Source organism: Oncorhynchus kisutch, unplaced genomic scaffold (genome assembly GCF_002021735.2).
Source record: "Oncorhynchus kisutch isolate 150728-3 unplaced genomic scaffold, Okis_V2 Okis01b-Okis20b_hom, whole genome shotgun sequence".
Lineage (NCBI taxonomy): Eukaryota > Metazoa > Chordata > Actinopteri > Salmoniformes > Salmonidae > Oncorhynchus > Oncorhynchus kisutch.
Window position 1 is genome coordinate 3,261,263 of NW_022261978.1, and position 16,359 is coordinate 3,277,621.

Sequence of the window (16,359 nt, forward strand, 5' to 3'; positions counted from 1 at the left end):
AAAAGTGGCACCACCAAGTTATATTAGTTCAGTTTGTATAGTTTTGATTGTTTTGTTGATTTGTTCCTCCTCTTGTTGTCAGGCACACATGAATGTTGTCGTGGTGACTGTTGTCAAGTGAACGTCTATATATGCAAAAACTGGGTGGGGCTTGAGGAAGGAGGCGGAGCTAGAACTGCTAGAGCTTGATGAGTAGTGATGTCGTGGTTGGTGGTCTAAAAGTTGTTGTCAGCTTAATAAATTGCAGGTACAGTGTGACTGAGGTCAATATCTTTTATACAAAGTGCTTATCTATATAACCCCCCCCTCCCCCTCCCCATAACACACCACATGTTGGGTCAACTGGTGAGCATATGACTATATGACTCAGGGGTGTTTCTGTCTATGCCTCCCAAATGACACCCTATTCCCTTCATAGTGCACTACCAGGGCCCTGGTCAAAAGTAGTGCACTATAAAGGGAATTAGGTGTAATTTGGGACACAGTCTGTGTGTGTCTCCAAAGTATACAATGACCAGTGAAAAGCTATGAAAACAAGTAGTAGAGTTTGTGAATATGGGAATTATTAGTAACAAATGACCTGGAAATGTAAAAAATCTGTGTTTTGTAAAATGTTCTCTATGGGGTGTAATACATTATTATATCGCAGTGTCACAGTACTTTGTATGGGGAAACACCCTAATGTGACAGTGAGTCCATTTCATTGTAAGTATTTATTAATTGATAACTAAATTATTGTACTTTTTTTGCTATTTGTAGATAAGTAATGCTGATGTATTGGTAACCATGGGAATGAACTGTTTTGTCATCGACCCTTTAATTTATTGATGTACATACTGTATTGTTTGTTGATAAACAGTTGACTTTATTTTGTATATGACCAATAAACACAATTTGAAGAGGACAAACTGTATCTTCCCTATTGTTCCATAGTTATATAGGGGTCCAAATCACTGGGTCCAAATCACTTTGGGCTTTATAAGTCATGAGCCAGCAGACAGGCATGACAGGGACCATAGGAGTTGGCAAGTCTGCACAAACTGATCTGGGACCAGGCTATAGGCTATAATGTGACTATATGATGATGCAGACAGGCATGACAGGGACCATAGGAGTTGGCAAGACTGCACAAACTGATCTGGGACCAGGCTATAATGTGACTATAAGATGATGCCTGAAATAAGTCTTTGTAGTCAGTCAATTTGAAGAAATGTTCAAGTCCTGGTGTATTTTATAGTCTATTCTGTTGCTTTATTTTACAGTATTGTAGTCTGCCTGAATGTCTGACGATGAGGTGTTTCTTCTGGTTCGTTCATCTTTATTTCAACTTCAAAGTCGGCATCCCAAATGGCACCCTATTCCCTTTCTTTTAGTGCACTACTCGTCAAAAGCAGTGCACTGTATAGGGAATAGGGTGTCATTTGGGACACAGGCAACACCTTATTTTCTCTTTCCAGTGGAATCCAGTTAAAAGTGGGGCGATGGAGGATGACTTAATTCCAGTAACCTCTCAGCGGTGGACATATTTCTGGCCCAGATATTAGAACAAAGGGCAGAGGCCTCCGTCGCTGATCTAGACCTGGTTTATCGCTACACTGTGACGGATTGATACCTTCCTAGGTGCTAAGTAGTGCACTATATAGAGAATAGGGTGCCAGGATGCATAGGGCTCTGGTAAAGGTTGTACACTATATAGAGAATAGGGCACCATCCTCTGTCTGCCCTAGTTCTATCAACACTATCCATCCACAACATGTATCTGACCCGGCTCCATTTTTCTCTCCCTCCATCCTCCTCTCACTGCTCACATGACCATTTGTGACCTCTTAATGACGTGAGTAACGCTTGAATAATGATTAATACATGACATTTGTGTTTAAGACCCATGGACTTCCCGTTGATGGAAGAAAAATAGAGTAACATTATGCACAGCATACCCATCGACCTTACATGGACTTCATGCAGCACATTTATATAGAATAGAAACAAATACAAATAAAATGTATATTACAATGGACGTATACCTTAGTGTAGAATCATCACTATAATTGCTAAGATCAGCATTTATTTAGCTGATTCGTCAATTCATTATCAGCGGTCCAATGGACGTGCTACCAATAAACATCAAGATCTCGGTATGTAGTTTTTTAAACGGTTTTATTACTGTCCGTACAAATGAATCATATTGTGTTTACTCAACCTATTAGCCAGTAACGTCAGTAGGTGGCAGGAGCAAATAACTGACCGAAGATTAGTTGTTTGTCAAAATACCTGGAGAGTTGTAAAATACGAAACGGAGTATGGTTTCAGCTATTTCGCAGGTTTGCCAACTAGCACTTTCAAAAACAGTAATATCAAGATAATACAACGAATTATCGCTAATATATACAATATATAGGTTAATTAATGACATTATAGACGTACTTAAAGTCGGACTTGGAGTTATTTTTGTGTTCAATCTTGAATCCAAATCCACCTGGTGTTGATCCATGACGGGCTTTGTAGACGCCATGACACTTTCCTCCAAACTGTCAGTTTGTTGTCTCGACGAGGCGGGTGAAATGTAAACATACAAATGATGTCTCTTGGAAATTTGTTTAATGTAATAGTTTTAAAGCCATTCGCTAAGCAATATTTTTGGCGAGTGTTTGTAAACGTTGCATTCTATTAATTTAACATTGGGTTGTTTGATAAAGTTGGCGCTATTTTGTTGAATGATTAGTTGACCGTTAGCTAACTTTCTAGATAACGTTAGCCGCTAGCTAGATTAGCTAACAACAAGAAAAAAGAAAAAAACTATAGTTATTTCGTGATCATCAAATAATGCATTGCTATAAAAACGAATTAACGAAACATTTCGTTTTGTTACAGAATGGAAGACTATGAAAAGTTCATACAACGCCGACTTTACGAACTGAAAAGGAAGGATAGCAACGACCACAACAAGAACCAACGCCGGACACTGGAATCACCATGTACTCGCCACGGATCATCAGCGATCCGTTTCCATGGCTCACCCATCCTTCCTCCATTGGTAAGGCTCGTGTTGCTGTATAACTCTATGGATATCACCACTTACATGTTCCATGGTATGTTGCCTGTGAGGAATGATGGAGCTAGTTATATGCTAGCCAGGGAACCAGTCTTTTTGCATGACAATTCGATACGGATTTGGAAAGAGCAGAGACGACTGGCACCCAGGCTAGCTAGGTATTTATAGTCTTTATATTTTAACCTACTGTTGAAGTCGTTGTTAGCAAGGGCTTTTCTGTGACTATATGGTATATGCATATGACTTTCTTTTTTGGGCCTTACTAATGATATCTATCATTATTAAGACACGCCTCTCATGGCAATACAAATATTTGAGGCCCAAATGGCACCCTATTCCCTATATAAGTCCTATGGGCCCTGGTCAAAAGTAGTGTACTGTAAAGGGAATAGGGGCACATAGACAAAGTCTGACTGTGTTGCCACTCCCAGCTCACAGGAGTGCAAAGAGAAGAGATGCAGAGACACAGAGAGGCAGCCAAGAGGACGATGGATAGGAGGAAGACTCAACCCTCTGAGACGAGGATGTCCTACGTTCAGAACATTCTACACAGTGTTCAGGTAAATCCACATGAATTTCAAGTCAAATAAGGCTGGTTTCCCAGACATTGATTAACATTATTGGAGAATCTCTAAGGCTGGGAAACGGTCCCATATAATTTAATTATACACTCTTGCTACTTCAGCTAACTTAATGTATTGCCTAGCCTATAAGGTGAAAAGTATGTATTTATGTCATAACAAAGTTATGATTGTTTTCATTCTTTTCCTGTTGTTCCTGGTCATGTTTTTTAAATGAGTTTTCTGTCTGGTATTCTAGCTGAGGCAAGCACCAACACTGGAGGAGTTCTTTCAGGGTGAACCAGGACTAACGGCAACCAAAACCACCAACCTACACCACAGCAATGTCCGCCAGGTTCTAATGTCGCAGAATGATGATGTCACCGAGACCAAGGACAGCTTGCCGGGGTCGTCCTCCCCACCAACCTTAACCGTCATGCATGATGGGAAAGCAGGCATCCTCGTCCGAGGTCCTCCTATGACGTCGACAGCCTACGGCGCCTTCACAACAAATCACCTTACAACTCTCCATAACACCACCACTGTGAGGGAGACCTTCCTAGATAAGCTGGTCTGTGACTCAATGACACCTTCTCTAGCTAGAGAGACAACCACACACACCAACCAGGTTGCTCCACAAACAGAGACCCGGACCAGGGAGAGACTCTTGTATGACCAGGATAAGACCACCAATGCTGAGTGTGTTCTGGAGGAGGACCTGGGTTCAGGAGAAGCAACGGTGGATCCTCTAGCTGACATAAGCCACCAGTCTTCTGGGTACTTGACGTGTGAAAACGCGGAGGCCTGGGTCCTGAGTCGGACTGAGGCTGGGGAGAGCATTTTGTCAGGGCCCGAGGAGGGGACACCAGTTGGAACGGGGGAGTTTCTCCTACACAGCACCTCCGATACAAACACAACCAAGGCATGTAATATCATCAGCCATCCTCCCATTGATGCTGAAGATCTGGAGGAGGGGTCGTCCCCGTGTGACGATGACCTCATAACCGGTCGCCCCGCAGATGAGGCGAGCGTGACGTCGTCCTGGTGTAATGACGTCATACCAGACTATTTAGAGGAAGCGTTGGTGAAGAGGCCTCTAGAGAGCAGAGATATCACACCTCCTGTAGAAGACCGCAGAGCAAGTCACCCAGGAAAGAAGTGTAGCACTGCTAATATTGTGACTTTCCCCCAGCATCAAGCCTCATCATCACTATCAGACCGTCCTGAACCCAAGATTGTAGTGACATGTCCTCAGGCTGAGGCCTCGACACCGGACCTCTGCAAACCAGACCAGAACCAGGCGTCAGACTTAGACCTGGACCGACCGGAGGGACCATACCGGCTCAGCCTCCAGACTCTTCTAAAGAAATCCCAGGCCACTTTGGAACGCCCCAAACCAGGCAGGAACCAGCCAGGATCAGAACCAAAGAGCCAGGCTGGAGATGTAGACTTGGACCCGGAACCAGAGGCAGGGCCGTACCGCCTCAGCCTCCAGACCCTGCTGAAGAAGTCCCAGGAGCACCGGAGACGCCAGCGTCAGCTGAAGAACCAGGCCAAGGCCTCTACTTGTCCTACCAGGTGAGTGTTGGATGTTATTTTATTCATCTGTTTTATTGACTTCTGTTTGTTGTGTTCAGGCAAGAGGGGCAGACATATTAGAGGTTTGAAAAACCATCTTTTAGCTTGGCTTTAAGTCAGTGGTTTTACTGTTATTTTAGACATCTTTTTTTAGTTTTCATCTCATTTTTTGTGGTCTGTTTTTTTATCTCCTTAATTTGAATGTTTTTACTGTAAAGTTTGTTGTGATTTGAAATGTTGTTTTATTTTAGGACACAGGAGGCCTCGACACACCAGAAGATGGAGGAGGAGATGAGTTTCTCAGACAAGGAGAATGAGGAGTTCCTGCAGTCAGGGAGAGTGGTGGCGGAGGGAAGGAAAACCCGGGACAGGGATTGGAGAAAGGATCATCTGGGAATGGGAGTCCAGTTTTCCGGACCGCCACCACTAGAGATATTCCCTAAGGAAGCGTGGGTTCAACGTGAGGAGGAGAAGGCGAGGTCTAGCATTGTGGAAAGAATGGGACTCGAAAAAGGATGTCGTGAAGGAATATTGAAGGAATTGGAGGCTGGAAATGGGCCTTCACATTTGGTTGGTCTAGAAGGAGACACCCAATCTCCTCCAGGAGTGGAGCTGATTGATGCTGGCTCGGCAGTCGAAGACATCCAGCTACACCTCTCACCAGACGTCACAGCAGCACCGTCAACACTAATGGAGAACCTTCCACATCCTATCTCAGCCGATGCCTCCATAACCCAGAAATCATTCTACCTAGTCAGGGAGAAGAGCTCTACCCTGCCGAGGCCTTCCTCTCTGGGGGGTAGTAGGTTCCAGACCGTCCCTACCCCCCAGTTTAGTATGAGCCCTATCCGCTGTAAGAGTAAAGGAGACAGTGGGGGAGGAGGGCGTGGCACCCCCAAGAGGCAGATCCTGGTAAACACACCTTTGAATGTAGACAACGAGGTAGGGTCGGTGACTGGGCAGGAAAATGTTGCTTGGGACCAAAGGCATCTGCATAGAGCACCCCTAGTGGCTGGGGGTGGTATATCACAAGGCTTTACTGCTCCTACAACTCCCCTAGTGGCTGGGGATGGTACAACACCTATGCGTAGGAGCTCAGACCAGGCAGAACAGATAGCTCAGCTGGAGCTCAACCTGTCCAGCCTCAAAATACTGATCTCAGACCTGGAGTCCACACTAACAGAGACACCAGAGAGCCACCAGACACACAACAACAGCCACACTGATAATAGTAGTAACCTTACCATGGAGCCGCCACATAAATACATGGACTACCATACACCTGAGAGTCAGGCAGAGAGTAACCTTACTGACAGTGAGAAAGGAAGAGGGGATGGAGGTCAGAGGTCAGCTGGTAAGATGACGGTGGTCCCCTGTAGAGTCCAGGGGTGTGACAGCGTACCTCCATTGGTCAAGGAGGTGGAGATCACTGTTACAACAGGTTACAAAAAACAAGATGGTCGCCAGCAGCAGCCTCTTGCAGCGCGCCTCGTCACCTCCCTCACTCAGAAGAGGAGAGTTTCTGACGTGTTCCGGAAGGTTCCATATGATGTCATCAAGGTTCCGTCGGAAGTCATCAAGGTTCGGAATGACGTCGTCAAGATTCCAGCATCACACAAAACACCTTTCTCCGTCCTCTCAGACGCCAGTAACAACCAGCACCAGCCAATGGAGTGGAAGAGTTATCCGGAGGACCCCGCCCACTTCCAATCCATCAACCAATCGTATGACGTGGACACGCCCTCAGGGCTCTGGCTCCAGGGAGGGTCAGGGTCAGAGGGGTCGTTGAAAGGTCATGACCCCGCGGGGAAGCAGCTGACCCCTGAGAACGGAGGTGGTGGTCAGGGAGGGGCGTCAAGGGCCAAACGTAGACTGGTCATGCACACGACAGAGGGGAACAGGGGAGGAGGACGAAGAGAGGTGATGGACAGGCCTCCCTCCAGTACTCCTGAAGGTAAGGCCAGCCAAGGACCACAGTGGGTTTAGATTAGGACGTCTTCCTTTCTGAGGTACAGAGGTAGAGAGACAAACATTCACATAGTAATGGATGGTCATCTCAATCTTCATTCCATGTTTTCTCAATCCATTATATAACATTCAGTGGCTCCAAACTCAAATAAAGCATTTTCTGCTGTTTATTCATTCATTATAAAGGCAACAAGTGCAGAACAAACGTTTGTCAATCCATAATATCCCTGAATAAGAGTCTGTAAAGCACATCAGACTCCTAGCTAGCCCTTCCTGTCTGACTGTTACCTGTCTCTCTCCTAGCTGCGGTGCAGTCACACAGTCAGGAGAGCCAGCAGCTGAAGCAGCTCCAGCTGACCCATGCAGGCCAGGTCAGAGCCCTGAAGGAGGAGCAGAGGAGACAGCAGCAACAACTACTGCAGGTGAGAGAGACCGCTGACCAACACCTCAATATGACCACAGTATTACTACTATAGCTACAATACTAACCACAATACAACCTCTTACAAGTTTGTACTCAATACAATTTCAATTCCAGTCAAATCAGAAAGTAAACCAAATTCCAATTCCACACTCCTCATTGAAAGGCTTTGAAGAGAATTGGTAATTGTAATTTCAGTGTACTTCCTGAATTGTCCAGAATTAAAAGGGAATTGACCCCAACCCTGACCTCTAAACAATTGATGAAGCAGCAGCAACTACTGCAGGTGAGAGAGACCGCTGGGCCGCAATATGACCACTACACTTGCAACTCCAATAACTGTGACGTCTAACCAAGGTCACCTATAAACCCATCCAGCTGGCACCGGTATCCCTCCCTGCCTGCTTCTCTCAATCAATTCCTCCCTCTCCCTCCTCTCTTAATTCCTCTCTCTTCTCTCTCAATTCCTCCCTCTCCTCTCTCAATTCCTCCCTTTCCTCTCTCAATTCCTCTCCCTCCCTCTCAATTCCTCCCTCTCCCTCCTTCTCTCTCAATTCCTCCCCTTCTCTCTCTTCCTCTCTCTCTCTCTCTCTCTCTCTCTCTCTCTCTCAATTCTTTTGTTTCTCTCCCTCTCTCTCAATTTCTCTCTCTTATTCTCTCAGATTCTTAAAATGCCCCAGCTTGTTCTGTTACATCAACCTTAATGTTCCTCAAAAGAGAGACAGGGATTTCAGCTCCTTGGCTTAATTATATCCTCACACACACAGCTTGTGTAGACTGCAGACATATGCCCATTACAAGGGACCTTGAAACTCTCCTCCAGTTTTAAGGACCAGGGAGAGATTCTACTATAAATGTTTCATTGGAGCCCTAAGAGAGATTCTACTATAAATGTTTCATTGGAGCCCTAAGAGGAAGTGTGTGTGTGTGTGTGTGTTAAACTGAAGGACAACCAACACGTTAGCTGGCGTCCATTCCTTGTATTTCAAATAAAATGTTATGCCCCGAATACAACAGGTGTAGTAGACCTTACCGTGAAATGCTGAATACAACAGGTGTAGTAGACCTTACCGTGAAATGCTGAATACAACATGTGTAGTAGACCTTACCGTGAAATGCTGAATACAACAGGTGTAGTAGACCTTACCGTGAAATGCTGAATACAACAGGTGTAGTAGACCTTTCCGTGAAATGCTGAATACAACAGGTGTAGTAGACCTTTCCGTGAAATGCTGAATACAACAGGTGTAGTAGACCTTTCCGTGAAATGCTGAATACAACAGGTGTAGTAGACCTTACCGTGAAATGCTGAATACAACAGGTGTAGTAGACCTTTCCGTGAAATGCTGAATACAACAGGTGTAGTAGACCTTTCCGTGAAATGCTGAATACAACAGGTGTAGTAGACCTTACCGTGAAATGCTGAATACAACAGGTGTAGTAGACCTTTCCGTGAAATGCTGAATACAACAGGTGTAGTAGACCTTACCGTGTAATGCTGAATACAACAGGTGTAGTAGACCTTTCCATGAAATGCTGAATACAACAGGTGTAATAGACCTTACCGTGAAATGCTGAATACAACAGGTGTAGTAGACCTTTCCGTGAAATGCTGAATACAACAGGTGTAGTAGACCTTACCGTGAAATGCTGAATACAACAGGTGTAGTAGACCTCTCCGTGAAATGCTGAATACAACAGGTGTAGTAGACCTTACCATGAAATGCTGAATACAACAGGTGTAGTAGACCTTTCCGTGAAATGCTGAATACAACAGGTGTAGTAGACCTTACCATGAAATGCTGAATACAACAGGTGTAGTAGACCTTACCATGAAATGCTTACTTACAAGCCCTTAACCAACAATGCAGTTCAAGAAATAGAGTTAAGAAAATATTTACTGAATAAACTAAAGTTTTAAAAAATAAATCAAAGTAACAAGAAAATGACAACAATAACGAGGCTATATACAGATGGTTAGTCAAGGTCATCTGTACATATACAGTGCCTTGCGAAAGTATTCGGCCCCCTTGAACTTTTCGACCTTTTGCCACATTTCAGGCTTCAAACATAAAGATATAAAACTGTATTTTTTTGTGAAGAATCAACAACAAGTGGGACACAATCATGAAGTGGAATGACATTTATTGGATATTTCAAACTTTTTTAACAAATCAAAAACAGAAAAATTGGGCGTGCAAAATTATTCAGCCCCCTTAAGTTAATACTTTGTAGCGCCACCTTTTGCTGCGATTACAGCTGTAAGTCGCTTGGGGTATGTCTCTATCAGTTTTGCACATCGAGAGACTGACATTTTTTCCCATTCCTCCTTGCAAAACAGCTCGAGCTCAGTGAGGTTGGATGGAGAGCATTTGTGAACAGCAGTTTTCAGTTCTTTCCACAGATTCTCGATTGGATTCAGGTCTGGACTTTGACTTGGCCATTCTAACACCTGGATATGTTTATTTTTGTTTTGGATCATTGTCTTGTTGGAAGACAAATCTCTGTCCCAGTCTCAGGTCTTTTGCAGACTCCATCAGGTTTTCTTCCAGAATGGTCCTGTATTTGGCTCCATCCATCTTCCCATCAATTTGAACCATCTTCCCTGTCCCTGCTGAAGAAAAGCAGGCCCAAACCATGATGCTGCCACCACCATGTTTGACAGCGGGGATGGTGTGTTCAGGGTGATGAGCTGTGTTGCTTTTACGCCAAACATAACGTTTTGCATTGTTGCCAAAAAGTTCAATTTTGGTTTCATCTGACCAGAGCAACTTCTTCCACATGTTTGGTGTGTCTCGTGCCAAACTTTAAACGACACTTTTTATGGATATCTTTAAGAAATGGCTTTCTTCTTGCCACTCTTCCATAAAGGCCAGATTTGTGCAATATACAACTGATTGTTGTCCTATGGACAGAGTCTCCCACCTCAGCTGTAGATCTCTGCAGTTCATCCAGAGTGATCATGGGCCTCTTGGCTGCATCTCTGATCAGTCTTCTCCTTGTATGAGCTGAAAGTTTAGAGGGACAGCCAGGTCTTGGTAGATTTGCAGTGGTCTGATACTCCTTCCATTTCAATATTATCGCTTGCACAGTGCTCCTTGGGATGTTTAAAGCTTGGGAAATCTTTTTGTATCCTAATCCGGCTTTAAACTGCTTCACAACAGTATCTCGGACCTGCCTGGTGTGTTCCTTGTTCTTCATGATGCTCTCTGCGCTTTTAACGGACCTCTGAGACTATCACAGTGCAGGTGCATTTATACGGAGACTTGATTACACACAGGTGGATTGTATTCATCATCATTAGTCATTTAGGTCAACATTGGATCATTCAGAGATCCTCACTGAACTTCTGGAGAGAGTTTGCTGCACTGAAAGTAAAGGGGCTGAATAATTTTGCACGTCCAATTTTTCAGTTTTTGATTAGTTAAAAAAGTTAGAAATATCCAATAAATGTCGTTCCACTTCATGATTGTGTCCCACTTGTTGTTGATTCTTCACAAAAAAATACAGTTTTATATCTTTGTTTGAAGCCTGAAATGTGGCAAGAGGTCGCAAAGTTCGAGGGGGCCGAATACTTTCGCAAGGCACTGTAGGTGGGATAAAGCTGCTCTGCATAGATAAAGAGCAGCGAGTAGCAGCAGTGTAAAAACAGGTGGCTTGGGGGTAGAATCTGTTAAGGAGCCTTTTGAATCGAGACTTTGCTCTCCAGTACTGCTTGTCGTGTGGTAGCAGAGAGAACAGTCTATGACCTGGGTGACTGGAGTCTTTGACCATTTTTTGGGCCTTCCTCTGACACCGCCTACTATATAGGTCCTGGATGGAAGGAAGCTTGGCCCCAGTGATGTACTGGGTCGTACGCACTACCCTCTGTAATGCCTTACGTTCAGATGCCGAGCAGTTGCCATACCAGGCGGTGATGCAACCAGTGCTCTCGATGGTGTAACTGTAGAACCTTTTGAGGATCTGGAGACCCATGGCAAGTCTTTTCAGTCTCCGGAGGGGGAAAAGGTGTTGTCCTGCCCTCTTCACAACTGTCTTGGTGTGTTTGGAACATGATAGTTGGTTGGTGATGTGGAAACCAATGAACTTGAAGCTCTCAATCTGCTCCACTACAGCCCCGTTGATGTTAGTGGGGGCCTGTTCAGCCCACCTTTTCCTGTAGTCCACAATCAGCTCCTTTGTCTTGTCCACGTTGAGGGAGAGGTTGTTCTGGCACCACACGGCCAGGTCTCTGACCTACTCCCTATAAGCTGTCTCATCATAGTCGGTGATCAGGCTCACCACTGTTGTCGTCAGCAAACTCAATGATGGTGTTGGACTCATGCCTGGCCATGCAGTTGTGGATGAACAGGGAGTACAGGAGGGGACAATGCAAACACCCATGAGGGGCCCCCGTGTTGAGGATCAGTGTGGCAGATGTGCTGCTTACCTACCCTCACCACCTTGAGGCGGCCTGTCTGGAAGTCCAGGATCCAGTTGCAGAGGGAGGTGTTTAGTCCCAGGGTCCTTAGCTTAGTGATGAGCTTTGAGGGCACTATGGTGTTGAACGCTGAGCTGTAGTCAATGAATAGCATTCTCACATAGGTGTTCCTTTTGTCCAGGTGGGAAAGGACAGTGTGGAGTGTGATTGAGATGGCGTCATCTGTGGATCTGTTGGGGCGGTATGCGAATTGGAGTGGGTCTAGGGTGTCCGGGAGGATGCTGTTGATGTGAGCCATGACCAGCCTTTCAAAGCACTTCATGGCTACTGATGTGAAAATCATTTAGGCAGGTTACCTTCTGTCTGTGTGTGTCTGTGTAGCTCTAACACCATCATTAACATAAAGCTGTCTCATAATAAAACCTGTCTTCTCCTCTCCCTCCATCATTGAGGATGTGTTGCCTGTAATACAGAGATGGAGGGAGACAGGGATGTAGGGTAGCTGGGCCGTGGATAGAGAGAGAGGGAGATAGGGATGTAGGGTAGCTGGGCCGTGGATAGAGAGAGAGGGAGACAGGGATGTAGGGTAGCTGGGCCGTGGATAGAGAGAGAGGGAGACAGGGATGTAGGGTAGCTGGGCCGTGGATAGAGAGATGGAGGGAGACAGGGATGTAGGGTAGCTGGGCCGTGGATAGAGAGATGGAGGGAGACAGGGATGTAGGGTAGCTGGGCCGTGGATAGAGAGATGGAGGGAGACAGGGATGTAGGGTAGCTGGGCCGTGGATAGAGAGATGGAGGGAGACAGTGATGTAGGGTAGCTGGGCCGTGGATAGAGAGATGGAGGGAGACAGGGATGTAGGGTAGCTGGGCCGTGGATAGAGAGATGGAGGGAGACAGGGATGTAGGGTAGCTGGGCCGTGGATAGAGAGATGGAGGGAGACAGGGATGTAGGGTAGCTGGGCCGTGGATAGAGAGATGGAGGGAGACGGGGATGTAGGGTAGCTGGGCCGTGGATAGAGAGATGGAGGGAGACGGGGATGTAGGGTAGCTGGGCCGTGGATAGAGAGATGGAGGGAGACGAGGATGTAGGGTAGCTGGGCCGTGGATAGAGAGATGGAGGGAGACGGGGATGTAGGGTAGCTGGGCCGTGGATAGAGAGATGGAGGGAGACAGTGATGTAGGGTAGCTGGGCCGTGGATAGAGAGATGGAGGGAGACAGTGATGTAGGGTAGCTGGGCCGTGGATAGAGAGATGGAGGGAGACAGGGATGTAGGGTAGCTGGGCCGTGGATAGAGAGATGGAGGGAGACAGGGATGTAGGGTAGCTGGGCCGTGGATAGAGAGATGGAGGGAGACAGGGATGTAGGGTAGCTGGGCCGTGGATAGAGAGATGGAGGGAGACAGGGATGTAGGGTAGCTGGGCCGTGGATAGAGAGATGGAGAGAGACAGGGATGTAGGGTAGCTGGGCCGTGGATAGAGAGATGGAGGGAGACAGGGATGTAGGGTAGCTGGGCCGTGGATAGAGAGATGGAGGGAGACGGGGATGTAGGGTAGCTGGGATGGAAGGAAGGAGGGGGGATCTGACACTGAAAAGGAGACGATCATTAGTTTAATTCATGAGGGGTGCTGGTTAAGTGCCAGATAGTCGCTCTGAGCGCTAATGGTCCTCTCTCTCTTTCTCTCTCATTCCTCTCTCTCTCTTTCCTCTCTTTCCTCTCTCTCTTGCCTCTCTCTCTCATTCCTCTCTCTTTCTCTCTCTCATTCCTCTCGGTCTCTCTCATCCCCCCCCCCCCCTCTCTCATTCCTCTCTCCCGTCTGTTAGATTCTGGCCGTACGTTACCAGCTACTCCAGAGTTTGTCCTTCCCTGTGTCCTCCTGCCCCACATCCAGCGCATGTCTAGGGGACAACACAACCTCCCTCCTCCCCCTCTCTTCCATCCCCCTCTCCATCCCTCTATTCTCCCCCTCAGCAGGATCCCTCCTTTCAGACCCAGACTCCCCCTCACGGGTAAATTCAATTCACACCTGACTGACTTTGTATATTTGGATCTTCAGTTTATAATCAACAAGTGAGAAGCACAACAGTTAGTTGTAGGATGATTCAAGTCAGGGTGTGTGTATGTGTGTGTTCGTATGTGTGTGTCTGTGTGTCTACAGCTACAGTTGGCCACCAGTTGAAAGGACCTTGAGAATCTGGGTAGGAAATTAATTGGTTGTCATTGACAGAATTGGTATTTCTCCTCTCGTCTCGTCCCCTCCCCTCTCCCCACCCCCTCTTCTCTCCCCACCCCCCTCCTCTCTCCCACCCCCCTCGTCTCGTCCCTTCCCTCTCCCCACCCCCCTCGTCTCGTCCCTTCCCTCTCCCCACACCCTCTTCTCTCCCCACCCCCCTCCTCTCTCCCCACCCCCCTCCTCTCTCCCACCCCCCTCCTCTCTCCCCACACCCTCCTCTCTCTCTCTCTCCCCATCCCCTCCCCCACCTCTCTCCCCTCCTCTCTCCCCACCTCTCTCCCCACACCCCTCCCCACACCCCTCCTCTCTCCCCACACCCTCCTCTCTCCCCACCCCTTCCTCTCTCTCTCTCTCCCCACCCCTCCCCCCACCTCTCTCCCCTCCTCTCTCCCCACCTCTCTCCCCCACCCCCTCCTCTCCTCAGTCTCCCAGGTGTCTGTCTGTGTGTTACGGTCCCCTGGTGGCAGCAGCAGTGAAGGGATACCTAACCAGGAGGCTCCTACACACAGAGAGAGTGGGACAGCTGCTATGTACCATCAAGGTGACACACACAGTCTCAGAAACACACAGCCCATCATGGGATTTATCAAAGATGTGATTTACGGATGTGTGTTTAATCATTTATTTTGTGTATGACTGTGTGTGTCCCCTCCCTCAGGACACGCAGCAGTTCCTACAGTCCTTCCAGCCCCAGAGCCCTGGGAGAGACAGCAGGCAAGACCTGGTGCTGCAGGAGAGAGTCACACTGCAGGTAACTAACACACACACACACTGGCGCGCACAACACCGTCTCTACACACGCACTCTGGCGTGCACAACACCGTCTCTACAGACACTCTGGCGTGCACAACACCGTCTCTACACACACTCTGGTGTGCACAACACCGTCTCTACACACACACACACTCTGGCGTGCACAACACCGTCTCTACACACACAGAAGACTAATTCTCAGGAGTGGTGTTTTGTTCCAGCTCCGCTCGGCGCGTTATGAGGTCCAGGACATCTTCTGTCTGTCAGCAGGAGACAGGATGCAGATCATCAGCTGGGACAGACAGCTGGCCAGGGACAGAGAGATGAGACGCAAGGTAACCACTGGGGGGGGGGGACAGAGGGATGAGACGCAAGGTAACCACTGGGGGGGGACAGAGAGATGAGACGCAAGGTAACCACTGGGGGGGGGACAGAGAGATGAGACGCAAGGTAACCACTGGGGGGGGGGGGGGGGACAGAGAGATGAGACGCAAGGTAACCACTGGGGGGGGGGGGGGGGGGGGGACAGAGAGATGAGACGCAAGGTAACCACGGGGGGGGGGGGGGGGGGGGGGGACAGAGAGATGAGACGCAAGGTAACCACTGGGTGGGGGGGGGGGGGGGGGGGGGGACAGAGAGATGAGACGCAAGGTAGCCACTGGGGGGGTGACAGAGAGATGAGACGCAAGGTAACCACTGGGGGGGGACAGAGAGATGAGACGCAAGGTAACCACTGGGGGGGGGGACAGAGAGATGAGACGCAAGGTAACCACTGGGGGGGGGGACAGAGAGATGAGACGCAAGGTAACAGAGAGATGAGAACGCAAGGTAAACCACTGGGGGGGACAGAGAGATGAGACGCAAGGTAACCACTGGGGGGGGGGTACAGAGAGATGAGACGCAAGGTAACCACTGGGGGGGGGGGCAGAGAGATGAGACGCAAGGTAACCACTGGGGGGGGACAGAGAGATGAGACGCAAGGTAACCACTGGGGGGGGGGACAGAGAGATGAGACGGCAAGGTAACCACTGGGGGGGACAGAGAGATTAGACGCAAGGTAACCACTGGGGGGGGGGGGGGGGGGGGGGGGGGGGGGGGACAGAGAGATGAGACGCAAGGTAACCACTGGGGGGAGGAGGGGGGGGAGGGGGGGACAGAGAGATGAAGACGCCAAGGTAACCACTGGGGGGGGGGGGGGGGACAGAGAGATGAGACGCAAGCTAACCACTGGGGGGGTGACAGAGAGATGAGACGCAAGCTAACCACTGGGGGGGGGTGACAGAGAGATGAGACGCAAGGTAACCACTGGGGGGGGGGACAGAGAGATGAGACGCAAGGTAACCACTGGGGGGGGGACAGAGAGATGAGACGCAAG